The sequence below is a fragment of the Papio anubis genome, chromosome 14 (genome assembly GCF_008728515.1).
Source record: "Papio anubis isolate 15944 chromosome 14, Panubis1.0, whole genome shotgun sequence".
NCBI classification, from domain to species: domain Eukaryota; kingdom Metazoa; phylum Chordata; class Mammalia; order Primates; family Cercopithecidae; genus Papio; species Papio anubis.
Window position 1 is genome coordinate 67,480,880 of NC_044989.1, and position 17,960 is coordinate 67,498,839.

Genomic DNA, 17,960 nt, shown 5'->3' on the forward strand with positions numbered 1-17,960 from the left:
GAATGACTTCTCCAATTAATTAGTCTCTTGATCAAGCACTGTCTGGTTGTGTGGGTATGAGAGAAAGCAAATAAAAAGCTGCGTGTAAAATAATCACACACTGAAAGGAGATTCACTATATTTGGTACTCATACACCATGCATGAGGTTCTTTGTAACAGGTCAGATTATCCACCAGATTTACAGATCTAATAAGCATAAGTGACAGATCCTGCATGTGACCACAGGTGGGAACAGCTGGCGGGTACTTGCCAAAAGCAACACATTTAACCAGCTGCCAGTGGAGCTTGCCAAAGCAGGGTCACCATGGAGCAGCTGGTCTTCTGGGTATGAAGCTAAAAATCTGTCACTAGTACTTCCCAATTCTCACTTGCTAGCTTACCTTCCAGTAGGCCCTTACTTAACAGGATAGGCAGTGTGGGGGTTGGGGGAGGAAAACTCAAATTATTCTCAAGCATCACCATGTCCAGGAAATGTCTTTGGTCAACAAGAGGGCTGTTACCCCAACTGTAGCAGTGCACTTGATTGAGGCACCATGATCACCAACAGCATCAAGCTGTTTTTTTCTAATTGCAGTTCCTTTTACAAGGATGTACCATCTAATTACTAGGGAAACTTCAGAGGTGATGGTCTTCTTAAACAAGAGAATCTGGAGACTTCCAAAGACCATAATCATGGTTTTTTGACAAGAGTTGGATTTTCTAGGGTTAGATAATTAGCTTACACCTTGATATAATGTGGCATTAAGTATAAAATCTATGTTTGCTATGGAAAAACAAAAAGTACATTACAAAGCACATCTATTATACAATTCACATCCCATCCACCTTACCATCTCCTCCTGCTTTCAGCTTCACTTCTATAACTCCATAGTATAGTTATCTCAGCCCACTTTGACCAAAATGATAATTTAAATACAGATTTGTGTGCTATAATTAATAACATGTCTTGCTTTCTAGTGATATAATGACCGATACACATTATGTCACATGTCATGTAACACATCCTTTGTTTTTTACTGAAATGGACTTTCCTTCTACTCCAACAGGAATTCACATAAATTATTCTAATCAGGTGTCTTTTATAACCAATTACCTCTAATGGAATATAATACAGGAGCAAAGAGCTGACAATCTCTTTATGCCAACTCTACTTAAAATAGAACCGTGGTGTCCTTTGTCCCAGTGTGAATTTTTCTTAACTTCTGTGAAGCCACTGTGTCAGAAGTTTTCACAGGACTAACATAATAATAATAGTTTTTGTATTCATTTTTAACTGGTACACCTCTATCTTTTTGCGCATTCTGCTCCCTCTGCCTGGATTACAGAACGTGCTGTCCTTAGTTGAGACCAGATAAACTAAAAAATTTCATTTCCTGCTACTCCTCCATACATTGGGCAAGAGTTACACAGGTTTCCTCCAACACTGCAGCAGATAGTAATTGTTCCTCACAATACACACTTTCCTTCCTCCTTTCCATAATAAAATCCCTTGAGTTTTAACTGTCTGTGGTGGCCCGCTTAGCAACTATGTTTCTCAGCCTTCAATAAAATTTGGTGTGATTAATTCAGCAAATGGGATGTGAATGGATGCGATGTGAACAGTTTCTCAGATGTGCCATTTAAAGAAAAAATCACCTATGTTCTACTTCTCTCTCTCCCTACCTGTGGGCTGGGTCAGAGCCCTAGAGCTGGTGATTGCTGGCAAGTAGCAAGCAAAGCCAGATGGAATCTGAACCCCTGATGACCACACAGAGCAGAAATATCTACTGGCTTCCGATTGCCCACCTACTTCTAGACAGAGAAAGAAATACATTGCTATCTTGTTTGAATCACTCCAGTGTTGTCTCTTCATCAAAACAGCTTAACTTTATTCCATAGCTAATATATACCTTCCTTCTTCTGTTTTCTGCATCTTTGTTCCTGCCATTTTCTCTTCTTGAAATGTCCTTAAATATCTAGTGAATATCTACTTCCACTTGTAGACACTGATCATGTTATAGCCTCTTCAAACTTCATTGACTATTTGTCAATGACAAATAATGTCATTGATTTCTGATAGATCCCAGTTCCTGGAGAAATAGGTACAGAGCTAAGTTGTCCCTGTTAAATACTGTAGTGAAATAATAGCCATGGAGGTGTCAGAGATCTCAAGGGTATAAGATTAGGTTGGAGGAAGTTTGGCACCTTCAAGGGTTAGGGTGCCCCAGCCATAGTTGGAGATTGGACTCACTCCTGAGAAGATTGTTAGTTGGTGAAGAGAAACAGTAGTCCTGATGGGCTTGAAATGTCCCTGCATAGATTTAGTGATACTGAGGGATTTCCATTCCAGGTCTCTGGACTCCTTGCCTGCACCTGGAGACTTTACAGCTAAAAGTCCTCAATATTTTCCCTTCAGGATTCCAAACTCAACTCTTTTTTTCACCTATTCAATCCAAGATTCTCTGAACCGTAGATGAGCCCAAGTCCAAAATTGTCAAATAAATTAGGATGTCACAAAATAGGATTGATCTTTCCAATTAGAGGTCCTTCTTTATTCTGTTTATTAGCCAAAGGAAGGCAGCAAGAAATTTCATAACCCAAATGAGAATCTCCCATTGCCCAAGACACATGTAGAACCAGGCTTCAATTTGTCTTCCCGTTTTGATCAAAATGAGTTTGTATTTAGCCTGACTATTCAGCTTAATGGAAAAAGGAGGCTCTGTGGATTTGGTTCAGGAGCCTGGGATTCATCAGTGGTGAGAAGGCATCTGAATCACCAGCACACTGAGGCCATGGAATAACTTCTTATTCTTCTAAAGAAGAGTGCAGAGGGCTCAGCAAGAGGGCTGAAGAGGCTGAAGAAGTCTTGGAAAGTGTTTTCTCATGCCAGAGGGCCTTGGCTTCAGATTCAGACAGTCAGCTTTTCTGCTTGGCAGAAATCAGGTCCATGGTTACCTGGAAACTAATTGCTCTTTTTTTTTCCATCTACCGGGCAGTCTTCTCAATGTAATAAATTGTATTTATTAGTTCATGAAATCCTCACCAATCTTACTAAGTGGGTACTGTTATCAACCCCATTTTATAGATAAGAAAACTGAAGGACAGGGATGTTTCAAAAAACCTGCCCAAGAAGAAGTACACAGATAGTGAGGAGTAGGCATAGGATTTCAGTGCAAGAAGTCAATCCCAAGTATTTACTTTTAGCATCCGCACTGCAGTTGCCAAGGTCATTTTCTATCACTGGCCTCAAGAGTGGGTCTGTTGGAACAATAAAGAGACATGCCAGGAGGGAAGCCAAGTCCCAAGTTGTGCTTCAAGGATGACATCCAACACTGTAATTTCCTAGGAGCTTGTTGATCTGGTTTTCGGAGTTTTAAAGGAAGGACATAAAGGAACGCAGGAACTGTGAGGCTCTCCGTGAATAACTGTCTGTAATTTTCTTGGTTTACTCTCTTGCTTTCTCTTCAACAGCCTTCTGTCTCATTTCTTGAGTGACCAAGTGGATCAAATCACCTTCCTAACTGGACTCTCTCACTTTCATTCTCCAACCACTCCCATCTTTCCCATGCTGCCAGAGTGACCCCTTCTAACACACTCTGATTAGGTCACCCTGCTCCTGAAGATGTTTCCATGGACTTCAAGCCTTTATATTTCAAACTCCTTGGCTTGGCACACCAGGCCCATCATGATTAGAATCTGCTTAGTTCTCCAGACTCATCTCTGATAGGTCTCCACTTTCCCTCCCATGCCACACTCCCACCTTCATCCTTATGCTTCAACTAAACTAAAGCACTCTCAGCCAGACATGCTGTGAATATCTCCAGAAGCAGCACAGATTAGTCCACTGCTTGCAACTTGCATATACATCCTTTCCTCACTCCCATTCCCCAACATCTTTTATGAAGCTATTACTCATATTTTAACATCAGTTCGATATTACCAGTTCTCTTTCTTTAAAGCCATCATGACCAACTGATTCACCAGCTCCTCCCCTAAACTCTGATAACTCCACACGAAAAGGACAGACCCCAGAATAAGACTATAAGGTTTCAATACCATAATTAAGAAGTATATAAGCATTATGAACTTGGGCAAAAATGTTAGATTAAGTGCATAAGACAGGGCTACTGAAGAGATTTTTCATATAGAATTCTTTGGAAGTGTAAATGTTATAGAACATGAAAGGCACTAAGCTTGGTGCCAAGCATACAGCAAGCATTTGAGAAGTGCTAGTTCTTATGAGCGTCATCCTCATCATCCTATTCATCTCACTATTAGGTGATTGCTGATCCACATGCTTGTCTTCTTCTCTACATGTACATTTGTTGAGGATACTGTCTGTGTAATTGGATTTTATATCCCTAGCACCTGGCACAGTGCCTACCACATAACAGGTGCTCAATAAACACTTATTGGATGAATTATAACTCAATTATCTGCCATCTGGTTTGTCCGAAGCCACATATATTAGCATCTAGCCTACTGCTCCATCATTCCATCATCCCATCTTCCTTTACATTTAGGGAAAAAGGAGTTTGTTTTGCATCTCCTCCTGGACTCAGGTTACATAAGAATGCTACCCTGTTCTCACTGCCTGATTACATTGGGTTTCAGAGAATTTGGCTGCTGGGAATCCCCTAGAAATTCAGGACTGCTGTTTTCCCCCAGAGTGATGCTTCTGGTATTCTGCTAGCCTCAAAGCGAGTGTGACCTGTGGAAGCCACAATTTCCTTGCCGGTCTTATCTCAATAGCAGGCACATTCCATCTATTAACTCCCCAAGGTGTCAGTAACACGCCCTATTATAGAAATGAATTTTCAATAACAAAGGGAGCTTATTCATGGCATGAAGGATAACAGCAGATATTACTATTCCTGAAGTTCATTCTCTATTTCTGGCCATTTCTCCTAGGAATCAGCTGTCTGACACACTGCAATGTTGCTGCGGCTGCTCACCTTTATTTCTAACTCTTCTCATTTCTCCGGGACCACAGAACCCCATCTCTTTTCTCTTATGCTTTCCAGAAAAACATTCGTCAATTCTTATGCAGAGTTTTTTGTTTGTTTGTTTGGTTGGTTGGTTGTTTTTTTTTTTTTTTTTTTTTTTTGCTATGCAGAGTTTTTCATAACCAAAACAACCATTAACATGCTTTCCTAAATAAAAGAGCAGTCTCTGCTCAAAATCTCATCTATGATAACACAAAGAATCAAAAGAAGACTTGGAATACACTAAGGGCTTTGAATATCTAACAACAAATATTCTGTCAATCTCTCTAAATGGAAAAGAAAGCAGAAAAGCTGACTGTCTGAGTATGAAGCCACAGCCCTCTGGCTTTGTGCAGAGCAAACTCCATGGTCAGATTTTTTTGCTCTTCTCCTCTCCTCTCCTCTCCTCTCCCCGACTGCCCTCTCTTCTCCTGCCCCCCTCCCCTCCCCTTCTCTCTCCCTTCCTTTCCTCTCCTCTCCTCTTTTTCATTCCTGTGAAGAAATATTAAGTAGGATAGAGAGTAAAAATTGTGAAAGGTATTGCCTTTCTGATTTTATCTGACTGTCGTTGGTGTATAGGAATATTAGTGATGTTTGTACATTGATTTTGTATCCTGCAACTTTACTGAATTGTTTATTAGCTGGAGGCCTTTTTGGCCAAGACTATGGGGTTTTCTAGATATGGAATCATGTCATCTGCAAACACAGAGAGTTTAACTTCATCTCTTCCTATTTGGATGCCCTTTATTTCTTTCTCTTGCCTGATTGCTCTGGCTAGGACTTCCAGTATTATGTTGAATAGAAGTGGTGAAGAGAGGACAACCTTGTCTTGTGCCAGTTTTCATTGGGAATGCTTCCAGCTTTTGCCCATTCAGTAGAATGTTGACTGTGGGTTTTTCATAGGTGGCTTTTACTATTTTGAGGCATGTTCCTTTAATAACTAGTTACTGAGAGTTTTTAACATGAAGGGGTGTTGACTTTTTTCAAAAACTTTTTCTGCAACTATTGAGATAATCATGTAGTTTTTGTCTTTAGTTCTGTTTTTGTGATGAATCACATTTATTGATTTGCATATGTTGAACCAATCTTGCATACCAGAGATGAAGCCTATTTGATCATGGTGGATTAGCTTTTTGGTGTGCTGCTGGACTCAGCAAGTTTTTTGAGGATTTTTGCATTGATATTCATCAAGAATATTGGCCTGAAGTTTTCTTTTCTTCTTGTGTCTCTGCCAGGTTTGGTATCAAGATGATAAAATACCTAGGAATACAGCTAATCAGGGAGATACAAGATCTCTACAATGAGAATTACAAAACACTGCTCAAAGAAATCAAACATGACACAAACAAATGGAAAGACATCCCATGCTCATGAATAGGAAGTATCTATATCATTAAAATGGCTATACTGCCCAAAGCAATTAATAGATTCAATACTATTCCTATCAAACTACCAAGGACATTCTTCACAGAAATATGAAAATATTTTTAAATGCACATGAAACCAAAAAAGAGCCCAAATAGCCAAGGAAATATTAAGCAACAAGAACAAAGCTGGAAGCATCACATTACCTGACTTCAAACTACACTACAAGGCTACAGTAACCAAAACAGCATGGTTCTGGTACAAAAACAGGCACATAGATCAGTGGAACAGAATAGAGAGCCCAGAAATAAGACCTTACATCTATGACAATCTGATTTTTAACAAAGTTGACAAAAACAAGCAATGAGGAAAAGAATTCCTATTCAATAAATGTTGCCTGGATAACTGGCTAGCCATATGCAGCAAATTGAACCTGAACCCCTTTCTTTACACCATACACAAAAGTCAACTCGAGATGGATTAAAGACTTAAATGTAAAACCCAAAGCTATAAAAACCCTGGACAATAACTTAGGCAATACCATCCTGGTCAAAGCAACTGGCAAAGATTTCATAACAAAGACACCAGAAGCAATTGTAACAAAAGCAAAAATTGAAAAATATGATCTAATTAAACTAAAGGCCTTCTGCACTGCAAAATAAACTATCAACAGAGTAAACAGGCAACCTACAGCATCGGAGAAAATTTTTGCAAACTATGCATCTGACAAAGATCTAATATCCAGCATCTATAAGAAACTTAAATTTACAAGAGAAAAACAAACAACACCATTAAAAAGTGGGCAAAGGACATGAACAGACAATTGTCAAAAGAAGACATACATGTGGCTGACAAACATTAAAAAAGCTTAATATCACTGATCATTAGAGAAATGCAAATCAAAACCACAATGAGGTATCATCACACAGCAGTCAGATGGCTATTGTTAAAGGAAAAAATAACAGATGCTGGTGAGGTTGCAGAGAAAAGGGGACACTTATACACTGTTGGTAGAAGTGTAAATTCATTCAACCATTGTGGAAAGCAGTATAGTGATTCCTCAAAGAGCTAAAAACAGAAGCACCATTTGACCCAGCAATCTCATTACTGGGTATATACCCAGATGAATTCAAATTATTCTACCATAATGACACATGCACATGCAGCACTATTCACAACAGGGAAGACATAGAATCAACCTAAATGCCCATCAGTGACAGACTGGATAAAGAAAATGTGATACATATACACCATGGAATACTATGCATCCATAAAAAGAACAAGATCATATCTTTTGCAGGAACAGGGAAGGAGCTGAAGGTTATCATCCTTAGCAAACTAACACAGGAACAGAAAATAAAATACTGCATGTTTTTACTTATAAGTGTGAGCTAAATGATAAGAATTTATGAACACGAAGGGAAAATAGACACTGGGGTCTAATGAGGAGGGAGGATGGGAGGAGGGAAAAAGATAACTATTGGACACCGGGCTTAATACCTGGGTGATTAAATAATATATACAACAAACCACTGTGACATGTGTTTGCCTAAGTAACAAACCTTCAGATGTACCCTCAAACCTAAAATAAAAGTTAAAAAAAGAATAGCCAAGGAACACAGCTCAGATTATGAAGGTAGTCTTGTACAAAATGCCAATGCTCATTCTCATTTTTTTTAAAAAAAGCTTTTAGCAGTGTAATAGCTAACTCCAGAAACCTGTGTCATTGTATGTAGAGCTCAGGTCGGGAGTTGGGCTGGAAGTGGAGGCACTGAGCATGTTTCTCTGTACAGAAGTAGGTGTGGAATGGCACTTTCCTATGTAAGCCTCTATGAAATCTTGATAAAGGAAAGTTGGGCTGACATTTGTCATTGTATTAAATACTGGTTATATTACTAAATATTCCTATTATTGCTATTGTGGCATGCCTATGGAGTCCCCATAGTTTTATAAAACAGACTATTATTTCAAATTCCTGTCATGTCTTTTCAGCCGTAGAATCTACAAAACGCAGGGTGGAGGTGGAGACATAAAAATGACTCCTCTCATTCTTCAGTGTCCTGGGCAAATTCTATGACCAAAGTTTCCAGGAACCTCCATGTAGCCAACATTACTGAGATGAATGGAGGATAATCCTAATTTGTTTGGACTTTCCCCACCTACCTGCCATCCCCTGACTCTTTGGCTCATCTTTGAGATTTTTCCTTTTTTTTCTTTTCTAGGGTCTTTTTTTTTTTTTTTTTTTTTTAATTTCCTAGGTTTCAGCCATTCTATTTCATTTGGATGATAGGAGATGAACTATTCAAATCCTGCAGTTGGAATATTCACTAGACAACCAGACATTTCACACTAACAAATGATTTTATGCTAAAAGCATCTTTCCTATATAGTCCAAATAATCCTCCAATTGAGGGCTGGTAAAACTCCCCCTTGATCAACTTTCTTCTTCTGTTACCCTAAGTATGGTGCATTCCATGCCTCAGAAGTGGAGCAGTATGTGGCATGAATGAATAGAACCTCTGCCTTCCACATTGGGAAAGCCAAGGCACCTCCTTCCTCACTCTCTTCCACCACACCATGATGGACCTGGGTCAGGTCGACCATCTGAACAGTGCTTCAGGTAAATCATCCAATGGGAGACTGAGGTATTGAGAAGGCACTTGGCAAACCACCTACTATCCTTGCTGTGACTATTCCTAGGGCTTCTGTTGAAAGAAAGTAACAATGTGGTCTCAACCTGGAAAAGGAGATCAGGTGGAATGGATTTTATTTTTGACTACTGATTAACAGCATTCCACAAAAAGCATAACTTAAGGGATTTCCTCATCTGCAAAGTGACAAAAAGCATTTGAGACCATCCATGGTATAAAGATGAGATAAGGAAATTGGAGAAGAGAGTATGGCTGAGCTGAATGTTGAGAGTGGGTGCCTACTGCCAATGCAAATGCTCTAGAGTGCAGCTCTCTCTATGGTAGATTAAACACAGTGCAAACTCAGTAATCTGAACATCCTTTATTTGAACTGTCCCATTATTCAAATGACTCCCTAAAGCCAATTTCCTTTATCTTTTATGCCTCGACATGCTGAAATTGAACATTTTTTTCATTGTTCTATTTCTTTTTTTAAATCTTCAAACTGTATTAGTCAAACCCACTGCATGCTTGAGTACCTTTGAGCCCTGATTTGTTTGGATAATTGAGCTTCCACTGTAGTTTTGAATCTAAAATGTGATGATAGCCATACTCAGAAGTTTCCCACTAGATGGAAAGTAGAAGGGAACTGGGACAGGCCGGCAAGCAGGATGAATTTTGCATTCAAGGAGTGAGTTTGCACCCCTGCAGTCACATATATGGTTACAGTCAATCAGTAAGTTCTTCATTTATTTAGACTACTGCATATAAGCAACTGTATATGAGGGAATATAATATAGAGGTTAGCACTGATGTGAGTCTAAATCCAAGGTGGACCACCAACTAACTGGTGACCTTGAGTAAGTTACTTAATTTCCCCAAACTTCAAATCCCTCATTTGTAAAAGAGAAATAAAAATAACCCTATCCACATCATTGGGGTTGACTAGAATAAATGGAATGCATGTACTTAGCATAAGTTTGTGAACCTTGAAAGTACTTAATAAACATTAGCTATTATTACTGAAGGCAAAGAAGATTTTAAAGTATAAGATTTTGGCAATATTTTCAACGGGTTTGCAAGTTACACTGAAAGTTCCCATATAACACAACATAACACAAACATATGCACACACAAAAATAGATCAATGTATAATAAGAGCTAAACCCTGGCTCTGACATTCCAAGTTGTGGGAGCTTGGAAAACTGCTTAACATCTCAGCATCTCAGTGACTTCAGGTACAAAATGAAAGTAATAATAGTGACTCCATCACAGAGTCTTAGGGAGGATTAAATAAACTGGTATATATGCAAAGTGCATGGAAGAGTGTGTGGCATGTAACAAGTGTTCACAGTAATGTACAGGTGGGGGTAGTGGTGCAGAGAGGACGTGTGTGTGGGCGTGAGAAGAATAGGAATTGAGTGGTGAGAAGCAGAGCATGGCCCATAAGGGTTGATCACATTTGGATGGGACGCAAAAAGAACATTCTAAAGTGGAAAGGGCATGATATAGTTTGCTGGCTGATGTTGAGTAAATCTTCAGCTGTGTTACTGTCACTGGGCAGGGACGTTTTCCCTCCAAAAAGCCAGTTCTATAGTAATGCCATTTCCCATATGGCCCCTCCAACAGATGTGTTTTGGGGTTGTTTGTATCTTACTCATTTGTAAGTAAATTGAGAAAGTCAGTGATATTGTCACATTTGTAAATTCAATGATCGTAGACTACTCTCCTCTTTGTGAATATGCTCTCCATTTTAATCCTTGAGGACTTACTTTCTCCTGGTTCTCCTGCCTGGTCTCTGATTGCTCCTGCTTGGTCTCCTTCATTGTCTCCTCAGATTGAATCCACCCCTTAAATGTCAGTGGCTCCCCAGTGCCTGCTCTTTTTCCCTCCATGGTTCCCCATGCAAGTTTTCTATGAGTGAATGCATTCATCCCCATGACTGAACTGCCGTTCCATGCTGATGTCACCTACAATTAATGTCATCAGCCATAATATCTCTTTACACTTCCAGACCCATATTGCCAACTGATCACTGGACATCATCACCTGGTTCTCCTAAACACAGTAAACTTATCATCAAAGGTGAGTTGTCTTAGAAAACTACCATCCCTTCCTCCTTCCACCTGCCTAATACGTGCTTCTCCTCTTTTTTGGGATGATTAATATCATCACTACCTTTCTGTCTTTTTACTAGAAATTCTGATACCTCCATTCCCACATCTACTTATTTAATTACTGAGTTCTGAAACTTTCTGAAAACTGGTTCTCTCGTCCCCTTTTCTTGCCACTGCCTCAGCTAAGGCCAGCATCATCTCTCTACTTGGCTTGACAACTGTCCCTTGCACAAATCTCTTTCTATTGTCAAGCCTCTTTTACAGACTTGCAGTCTTAGCTTCTTAGAAAGCAAATCTTCATGTAATCCCAGCACTTTGGGAGGCTGAGACGGGCAGATCACGAGGTCAGGAGATCGAGACCATCCTGGCTAACACAGTGAAACCCCGTCTCTACTAAAAAATACAAAAAACTAGCCGGGCAAGGTGGCGGACGCCTGTAGTCCCAGCTACTCGGGAGGCTGAGGCAGGAGAATGGCGTGAACCCGGGAGGTGGAGCTTGCAGTGAGCCGAGATACGGCCACTGCACTCCAGCCTGGGGGACAGAGCGAGACTCCGTCTCAAAAAAAAAAAAAAAGCAAATCTTCAATTGTGACGCTTTTGCTCAAATACTTATCTTGGCTCCCTATTGCTTGGAGATTAAATCTAGATGCCTCTGGTCTTATCTTACTCTAGGCTGGTGGTCTCCTGGGCTGGCTAAAACAGAAATTGCCATCAGGATGGAACAACACTTTGTTTTAGTAGAATCCTTTGCTTTTTTACTTCTTGTTTCACAATGTCATAACTTATGAATGGCCATAACACAGGTTATAAAGAGACAAATGACCTTGTGTGTTGTGTAAAAAGCATACACGTGAGGTGTCCAAAGTATAATGTGGTTTATGGGAATTCACTCCTCAGGTGTTGGCATCTACCCTGCTCCTCGTATTCATTGGCTTAAGTCAAGAGGGGACATTTATTGGGATGTCATAAATAAATAGTCTAAAAAGTGGAGTAGGCTTTAGGCATGCTGTATTCAGAGGTTCAGTGGAGGTCTTAGCACTTTGTATCCATCTCTGGGCTCTTCCGGGTTTCAGTCTCAGACAGGCTTTTCCTATGTGGCCTCCAGATGGCCACTGGCAGCCCTGAACCATGTGATTGGCAAAGATTATGATTCCATGGGCACAAGGAAAATCCAATTGGCTAGACTTAAGCCACATATCTGCTGCTGTAGGTTGAGGTTTCAAGCCCAGTACTACTCAAACCAAGATTTGACTGAGTAGATTGAGCAGAATTTTTTTGAGAGAGTGAGGTGAGGGGTGGGGGTAGGCAATAAGAATGGCTTTTCAGTAAAACAGACAAACTATATAAGCCCACTATTCCTTCCAACCCACAACTTCTTTCCCATTCATTATGAGATGAGAAACTGCCAAAATTCAGCCATGATAGGACTGGGAAATGTTAAAGACAGAGATTACAGAGCCAGGGAACAGGTGTGGCAGACATTTTTCATAAGGTGGCTTACTGCTAAGATCTTCAACAAAGGTTCAGCTACAACTTTGATTCTGAATTAACTTGTCCTTTTCCTAATTTCAGTGAATCTAAATCTTTGGAATCATGATCCCAGAATTTTCCCACAGACTTTGCAAAAACATGCTGAGATTTCTTAAGGCAGTTATGATTTTACGTATTGTGTTCCATGGCCACTTGTGATTTTAAGCATTGTGTTCCAGGGCCACTTGTCAGAACACAAAAATCAACTGGGAGTTCAGAAAGCGAGAGACATAAAGATTCCCTTCTTTGATTTTCATTTACCTCACTCAAGTCTTTGGTGGCTCTGGAAACACCACCCTCCCCATATGTGGGAGCTAGAAAGCAGAAATTGTGCCGAGATTGTCTGCTATGTAAATTGATGAGAGCGTGGGTGAATCTCCCATAGACAAATAGTCAGAGCGAATGATGTTAAACTGAAAGGTAACGAGGGAGGAGGAATGATCATTTGTAAAGAGAAAAGTGTTGAAGTCTCTTTTGCCTGGCAAACATAAATACCCTAAAGAATAGAAAACTGTGGGTGGATGTGGGGCCTACCTAATGTGAATCCTACATCAGGCGTTTGTAGGTAATATAAAACTCTGATGTGCTGTAAAATTTATATCGCTCCCCAAAATGATGTAGTGGTAGAACATATAAATTTTGCAGAAACTGTTCAAGCTGTCATAAAACCTCATTGCTACAGATACAGTAGGTGTTTCAGAAATACACACCAAAGCAGAGATTTGTAATCATTTCAGTGTGGTTCATAAAAAGAAACACATTGTGTTTCAACATCCAAGACACTGCAAAGATTCCCTACCTCCAAAGGCCTGTTTTATCTTACTTTGCATACTTAAAAAAGAGACAAGCAGAGACAAATAAACAGCCTAAATATTTAAACGCATGCATTTCCTTATATGCCCGGTTTGTTAGAAAGGTGGGAGTAAATGATTATTTTATTACCAAGTTCACATAGAGTTGTTGGCTCCGTTTAATAATAGTCGATCTTGTTCAGGCTGAACAAACTGGTCCCTGTTGGGGGAAAAGGCAGCAATAAATCAATACCCCAGATGTAATCTTGGTGTCTAGAATGCAGAGAGAGATTCTGGTGCATAATGGCACTGGTTTGTCTATTGTCATTCAGACATGAGCTGCATCAGAAAAGTGCTTGTGGGAACCTGATAAGGGGTGGTCAAAAGTGGGCCATAAATCACAGAGAGGCAGTATTCTGCTGATTTCATACACACATACTTTCTGGGGGGATGAAGTGATAGATCTGCAATTTACTGCTTATCAAATTTGCTAGAAGTTTCATAATACAAAAGCCTGACCTTCAGTGAATAAACACCCTGGTTGACTACCAGCTTCTGCTGAGTAAGTATGGCACTCCAGCCACCTAGCTGGGAAAACCCTTCGATGACCTATTTAACAAGCTCCCTTTGATCATGAGCCATGCAGTAGAGAGTTTTACTCATGAGCACCTCCTTGAACAAGGAGCGGATGGTATTTATTGAAAGAAACTGGATACTTCATTCTAGGAGAACTAATGGACTGAAGGAATCATATGGATTCCACACTTGTTCAGCACTTGTTAGCATTCTGCAGATCACTGGACCACAACATCTTCTCCCATAACTGAAATAAGGGGGTAAGGAACCAAGGAAGTGGCTGCAGCCTAGGGAAAGGAATGCAACTTTTGCAGGCAAGGAAGTAACCACCCAAAGGAGAAGAACAAAAATGAGTGCATGCTTTCAGTCCATTGTGCATTAACCTAGAAGTCGGAATATTTTTGTCTCATATTTCTTCCGGGAAAAATTTGAAAGCACTGACCATTTTTTGAATGCAGCACTTTCAAAACGTACTGATATGTGATCCTAGATTTAATATAGGATGCTTCATCTATACTTAAAAGTGCATCTAAAAACAATACATCTTTATAATTTCAAGGTGTTTAGGGTAAGTCTGTGGCCTAAAAACATTTCCAAATTCTCTTCTCACTCCCAGATTGAGTGAATCTACACGTTCCTTAATATACTCTTTCCCTAGTTAAATGTTTTCAGAGTGGATTCACATTTTAAAATAAGTAAATTTATGCTTAAAAATTATTTACTAAAAGGAAATACCAGAAAATATGTTTTTTCAAGCTTCGATTTTTGATTTAAAACCAAGTTTATAAAATGTCTTGTCTTATAATTGTGCAAATAAAGAATTAATTTACTTATCTTTAAAATGAATGTTATATAGTTCTATATATCAGACACTGTTCTAGGTGCTAGAGGTTAATAATAAACCAGACAAAAACAATCCGTGTCCTCATAGAGCTTAACAATTTAGTGGAGGAATATAGAAAATAACAACGATATAACTAAAGCATATATATTAAGAAAATAAATACTAGTAAGAACATAAGCAGAGAAGGTGTCTAGAGAGCACTGGGGTGAGAGTGGTAGTGGTAGTGCAGAGATTGTCTGCTATGTAAATTGATGAGCATATATATATTACTTAATAATATATAAAAATATAAATATATAATATAAATAATATATAAAACATGTATATTATTTAAATTTTAGATACTCTCCATTAACCAAAATTCCTCCCTCGTGAACCTTTTATCCATGATAATATCTAGCACTAGAAGTGATCCATTTGAAACTCATCTTCTTCTTGTGCCCTTTTCTACCCATACATAGAAAAGCCATGGAAAGGCCAATGAGGCAAGAAGATGAAGGCTGTGCTGTTGGATGCCCAGGTCAGCTATTTCACTAACCATCATAGCACCTCTTAAAGAATGACTTGATAATCGGGCATACAAAATATTAGTACTACTACTACATGCACATCAGTTACTTAGAGTCTCAAAGGGTATAAGATGTTCCATATAATAGGTTTTCTGTATGTTTTTTTTTTTTTCTTAGCTTCTTGGCAAAAGTAGAAAGATTTGGGTTTTATTCTTAATTTAGTCAATCTGGACTTTGTTCAGTCTTCCTCTATCTGGGGAAGCCTTGGATAATGTCTCTTGGTATAGAATCTTTTGAAAGACTAATTTGTACTTTGTTTATGACCACATATGCTTTTTATTCAACTCTCTGGAAAGAATTTTAATAAGTATGATGCTGTGGCTGAAGTAGCACAAACCAACTCCCCATAGCTTAAATGAGGATTTTCAAGGGCTCACATAATTGAAAGTCCAGAATTGGGTTGGGCATCAGGTGAAATGCCTTCTTTCTCCAATTCTCCTCTATTCTTTCAGTTCCCGCCTTCCTCCCTGCGTTGGTTTTGTCTTGTGGTCTTAAGATGATCACTGCCACCAAAGGCTAAGATGAGGAAAAGGAGAGGGAGAGAGATAGACAGAGATTTCTCTTGGATTCCTTTTAAGAATGCAGAATTTTCTTTCTCAAATGCTACTGGAAGACTAACTTACTGGCCAAAGTTACCTTAATTCAGCCCACCTCTCAATCAATTGCAAGCAGAAACATTGGATAATTGGTTTAGACTGAAAAGAGCCCATCTCTTGGTGGGGACCTTGGCTTAATCATCTTTGTAGGTGACTCAGGGCTAAACACTATGGTTTGCCCATAGTAGATACTCAATTATTTATTTAATTTATTCATTTATGCAAATTAATATCAAACACCTATACTGTCACAGTTCTTAACACTAGGGATTTATCAGTGAAAACCAAAAAGTTCCTATTCTCATGGAACTTGAAACCTAGTAAGACAATATACAATAAATAAATAAATCAGGTGATAAGTACATTATTAAAGCTAGTGATCCAAAAAATATTACTCAATTCAGAGAAATCACCAGTCAGTGGTAGGTTTTCTAGTGTCCTCCTAAGCCAGATATGAGTTGAACACCTCCCATGTTCTAGGGCCACAGCTGATTCATAGGAGACCATGAAGAAACACAGAACAAGATACTGTAGAACCATGTTCAAATCACCACACTTCCAGTTTCATGATCTTATTGCTTAGACCTATTTGGCCACCACCTACACTTGTGAATTCAGAGTCCTGATGGCTTTGTATTTTGTAATTACTCCTTGATAACCTGTTATTCTCTAAGCTTTTCCTTGTCTATGGGGACTCCTCATCCAATGTTGGCTCAACTGACTGGTAGCTGGGGACCACTTTCTAGTTCTCCCAGAACTGATGTTATGACCATACTAGGTGATCTGCTCCTTAATCTGACAACAGTCTTGGGAGGCTTGTAGTATCATAATTGTTTTGAAGAATTGGGGAACATGAGCCCTCGTGAGTCAAGTGACTTGTTCAGTATTATACAGCCACAAAGTCTCAGGAATGTAGTTGAATGCCGAGACCTCTTGAGCAAATCAAATATGAAATACTGCCCTGTTTGTGAATGTTTCTTATCATGTTCAATATTTCTTATCATATTAAAGTATGTCTCTCTTAGGATTGTAGAAACCGTGTCATATACACCTTCTTTCTTCCCTACACTTCTGGTACCTAACATTATTCTGAGAGTAAAACAAAATCTGCTAAACTGGTTAAAAATATTTTAATTGATAAATGATTGACTGCAGAGGATGTTTTACCCATGTGAAAACAATATAGTGGTAACCATGGAATGATATTTTTCAAAAAGAAAAGTAAACAATTAGCTTTACCTAGCTGACAGCAAAGCTGTTCAAATAATAAATAAATTTACTCTGATGGTTATGTAGATAAATATTAATGTGGTCTGGAAACATTTCCATAAGTTACATGGACATGAGTTAGCCCTAACAATGATATTGTAGAAGCATTAAGGCCTTTAAAAATAGTGATTAGGGAACAACATGGATCATCATTTTAAAATAACTCTTCTTCATGGCTTAAAGCACAACTGTTACCAACAATCATAACAACTCAAGTTTATGGTCATAGAGTCAGTGCACTGGCAGTTGCTGGACTGCCTGGCTCTCACATAGGATGCAGTAACTATCAATATGCCTCTACCATTCAAATAACACACACCCACCACAAATGCCTCTCAGAATTCATGCCACCCATGAACAGTCATTAACTTGGATGACCAGCACCTTGCTCAACCAAAATTAAATAACAAAATATTTAGTATACTTCAGTATGATTTAGTACCTACAAACATAGTGGTCATAAATCAGGAGAATTTCCCCAACAGGAAAGGCATAAATCTTCCAGTGCTCTTTTAGAAATCAAAACAGCTCATGCTATGGCCCAAACTGTCACGGGATCATGAAATTGTAGCGCTATGGGAACCTGGAACAGTGTGTACACCCATTTCTGTCCTCTTTTAAGAAGTCCCCTTTCAACAAGTACAGACACAGGAAAGACATGTTAGAGACCTCCAAAGAAGGAGTTTTTAGCAGTTTCTTTAGTTTCTT

The 17,960-nt window shown here is 39.1% G+C and overlaps 1 long non-coding RNA gene across 2 annotated transcripts in view; it reads left to right on the forward strand.

Moving 5' to 3' along the window:
- The window catches only part of LOC116270291, a 48,527-nt gene that overhangs the window by 25,271 nt on the left and 5,296 nt on the right, over positions 1-17,960 (forward strand). For both annotated transcript variants that reach the window (XR_004178298.1, XR_004178297.1), the window contains one exon: positions 15,280-15,338. This is a non-coding gene — a long non-coding RNA (uncharacterized LOC116270291). The remainder of the gene's footprint in view (positions 1-15,279; positions 15,339-17,960) is intronic.